At 38.1% G+C, this 4,390-nt stretch overlaps 1 pseudogene; it reads left to right on the top strand.

The window, feature by feature from the left end:
• The first annotated feature begins 522 nt into the window (after nt 1-522).
• On the top strand, nt 523-3,092 carry LOC140340277 (nicotinamide N-methyltransferase-like; annotated as a pseudogene).
• The last annotated feature ends 1,298 nt before the right edge of the window (nt 3,093-4,390 follow it).

The raw sequence follows: 4,390 nt of genomic DNA on the forward strand, positions 1-4,390 counted from the left end.
ACTGCTTCGACCCACAAAACAAAAAAAGAGCCTGCCGTAGATATAAAACATAATTGATTGAAATGTAGGTTGCTAAAGCACAGGTTATCCAATGCAATGCCATGGTGTTTTGTTTTTTTTTTTTTTTTTTATGATATCTGACCTTTTTGCAACCACTTTCTGTCTAAATGCAGGTTTCTTGGTGCCTGTAACAGTGGATCATGCCTGTGTAATGTGTGTTGAAGCTGACACTTCATTGGAAACCCATAGGACCGGGTGACAACACAGAAGAAAAATTGAAGGGGACAGAGGGTTGTTACCCTATAATAGGAAGAGTTTAAATAAGAACCCTCTTGGCATTGTAAAAATTCTGTTTGTTTTTTTTATAAAAAAAAAAAGGATGGAGCTCTGCCCCCTAATTCTTGATCGGCCAGGCTTCCCAGGATACATTCTGGAAGGCTCTTGAGTGCTCCTTCTGCGCATGCCTGAGCATCTCGGGCATGTGCAGAAGGAGCCCTGCCTGTCAAAAGGGAAAGAGAAGGGATGCGCAATGAGATCGGCAAGTTTTTTTCCCATCTATGTCACCTGATCTCATGCCTGTGTCAGGTGACGTAGTGAGAAGAACCCAAAAGAAGAGGAGAAGATGGCGGTGAAGATACCTTCAGACCGATCGGCTGCTCTGCAGGATTGAAGGTAAGTGTATTTTTTTTTTTTTTAGGTGAGGTTTGAGTTTACTTGCTCTTTAAATCTAAAGTTCAGATTGAAGGTTACACAGGGAAACAACTTATTCGATGTGTAATTCAAATTTACCTCACAAATAAGATCTGATGGGATTGAGAGCGACTTCTCAAAATATTGGAAGGGCTCTGATGTCATCAGACGCCAACCTTCAGTGTTTACTTTATTTTATTACACAGGTTTTATTCAAGGAAATCTTCTAGTTGACTTCAGTAAAGGCTCCGTTATTCATCATCTATATTCAGCTTCCAACATCTTCAAAGATATAATTCTTTTGAAGATCAAGGAGAAATGTGCCATGGATCTGCATAGATGGCTCAATGATCGCATTGGAGCTTTTGATTGGACTCACACAAAAACTGCTATTGCACAGTTGGAAGGAAAAAGGTGAGGCATCTGCTGATGATTTGGTACTATCATAAGTGGTTTCTGTTTGTAGAGTCCCTGGATGAGTATCAATGCTTTGAACAAAGTTCCAATGCCCCAATCTGTTTTACTAGTCTTCTCCTATAGACAAGCCCCTGTTCAGTCTCAGGAGACTAGTTGGACCATCCCTAGGTATTGAGTATGTAAGGGATGGAGCCTGGAGAAAGACTAACTCCAGGGCAAACAGGGCTTGTGAAAAAGACCGAGATCTGAGGGGGGTTCAGGGTTCTGAGCCGTCCAAACCTGTGGTTGGGAGAGAACAAACATTGAGGGAGGTCTTACAAAAAAGTCAGTCAATCAAAAGGAGTCAGGGGGTTTGAGGTTGTAGGAGAACAAGCAAGTTGTCAAGCAGTACATGTAGAATGTTCAGATGAATTTTGAGTTAGTAACAGAAAATCAAGGAAAAATGTAGGCACTAGCAATTAGCAAACACTATGAAATCAAGGGCAAGGCTACCACGTTTAAGAGTGTCTTTTTTAAAATTATAGCCACTGAGATTTTTTCTTGTGAGAAGGATGGGGAATTGTTGGAAGGAAACAAGATGGCAAAAGGAAACCAAGGTAAACATAGGGACAACTTACAAAATGAACATGGCTATCCTGACCAGTTATCAAACCTTGGACTGCGGCAAGGCAAGTATGAAAGCCATAATGATAGCAGGGCTGCTTTAGGTAATGCTTTTCTTTTTCTATTGATCTATTTCTTGGCTCTGTGCTTCCATATGCCTCTGAAATGTGTGATGGGCAGGACAGGTCTGGGGACCCAATATATTGCTGCCACACCAGGTATACCAAATGAAGGTAAATGGTCAGCAAGACCTTCCCCAAGGGACAGTTGAACGACCAGCTTCTTTCCATAGATCCTCTTGGTTTAGAGGAGTTGCAGGAATTTTAAGCCCCGGGTAGGAACTAGTGAACAGGAAAAATGGATCTCCCAGGACCAGCCCTAAGCTCAGCTAATCAAGAATCAACAGGCTTGGAAACGGTGCACAAGTTATAGGTGGTTGACAATTCGGCAATTATACTCCTGTGGTTTCTCTTTAGGTAACCCATTGTACTCTGTTAATTCTTTTTATGTGATAAAGGTTTTCTTATTAAAAAAAACAAATGTATCATAAAGACGGAAATTTCTGACTCCAAATTGTGAAAATGTGCAGTCTGGAGTCCAGATAGGCAGAGTCAGCTGTGGTATAGCTAACAAAGCTACAGGGATTGCTTTGGAGCAAGGAAAAAAATTAATTCTAGCCTCTCCAGCTCCAATAATTTTATCTCCTTTGCTGGTAAAGAGTTCCAATCATCTACTGCTGATAAAATGTTGTCAGCTGGACATCTAAATAAAGGGCATTAACAGAGTCCCAGATAGCAGCAAAAGCTTAGAAAGAGTCCTAAATCTTTTCTATTCTATACAAAACTTGGATTAACATCATATTTATGTAGGTTCAAAAGAGATCTCTAATCACAGTACAAAATATGTATATTATGCATAACTATAAGACATTAATAGACTAATAGACATTATGTCTGCATAACTGATTGAGAACATAGAGATGAAACTAAAGGATTCCATTAGGCAAATCGTAATGTGTAACCTTGAAAAGGAAAATCTAACAGACCCGATGATTTTACCTCTTGCTGACTGCGTCATCAGTGTGTGGTTACTGGATGCCATCTGTAAGAATGAAGATGATTACATGAGGAACCTTAAAAAAAATGTCAAACCTGCTGAAAATCAGGGGCCACCTGATCAATATTGGGGCACTAAATGCAACATACCTTGCAAATGATGTGGAATGGTTCCATGTGTTCAAATACGATGAAAGCTTTGTAAGATCGGCTCTCAGCAAGTTGGGGTTTATTATTGATTATTGTGCTGTGCAGAGGAGAAAGTGTGTGAGCGATCTCATTGATTATACTCATCTCATTTTCATCTTAGCTCACAAGGAGAAGTAAATAAATTAACCAACCAAAAGCCTCTAGTTACAGCTGGCCTAAATGCAACATTTACCGTATTTTTTTGCCATATAAGACGCACTTTTTCTTCCCCAAAACTGGGGGGGAAAAGTTAGTGCGTCCTATACGACAAATGTGTTAAAAAAAATAATCAAAATATTATACTCACCCGATACCCGATCCTGCGTGTGTCTCTGGCTGCAGCGTGTCTCTCTTCTCTCCTCTGCAGGCATTGTGTTTTCCCCTGTCTGTAAAGCAAAGCGAAAGAAGCCGGCACAGCGCCACCTGCTGTTCCCTGTCCTAACTGCCGTACAATAGAAAAAAAGCACAGAGTGATCAGAAGACCGGTATGAATGGCACTCGAGTGATCAGAAGGGGAATAATCTTTCAGAATCTTTTTTTCTAGATTTTCCTCCTTTAAAATTGGGTGTGTCTTATATTCCGGAGCGTCTTATACGGCGAAAAATACGGTACTTTACATAAAAGTGTAGACAATCCTTATATGCAAAGTAAAAAATGTATTTATTTTTTATTTTTAATTTTTTATTGAGAATTCAAAGCAACAAACATATATACAAAAACATTTAGACCATAATAGGCAAAAATACATAACTTCTTAATACAGTTACAAATATTCATATTATTCATTTCTTTCTTATTTACCTAGTGCTACTATGTGGCAACTTTCATTTATATAGTGGAGGGAACTGAGGTAAGATTTTAAATGATAAGATAGTATAAAATAACCATTATAACAAAAAAATTTGCATAACCCAGTGACATAATACCCCAAAATTTAAATATATAATATATCCCAATTATCTCAATAATTGTATTCATTATTAAAAGAAAATTTTCTATTCCAATCTCTTAATGTGTGGTAAAAATATAAAACCTTTTACCATAATAACCCAATATTGGATTATGTATTCATTATTAGTGTCATAGATAATTTTGACTAAAATCCTCCCCCCTCCCCTCTTTCTCAATGTTAACATCTTCACAGTCAGAACAACCACTTATATAAAATAACTTACATCATAATCTATAATAACCACCACTTCTATCAAACTTCCTCCAAATTCCCAGGATGATCATTATCTAACACACTTATTGCATACCAAGAGGTATATTCAAAGGATAAGAGAAGGATTTGAATAAATAAGTTGGAAAACACCTTAAACATGTTTTCCTAAAGGATTGTTCTAACTGCAGTTGAAAGATCAGAGGAGCATGACCTGAGGGAGTAAAATTCCCAATAGACACTTTGTTAATTTTTGAAAGTAAGCCTTCTATTG

This window comes from Pyxicephalus adspersus, chromosome 11, assembly GCF_032062135.1.
Source record: "Pyxicephalus adspersus chromosome 11, UCB_Pads_2.0, whole genome shotgun sequence".
Lineage (NCBI taxonomy): Eukaryota > Metazoa > Chordata > Amphibia > Anura > Pyxicephalidae > Pyxicephalus > Pyxicephalus adspersus.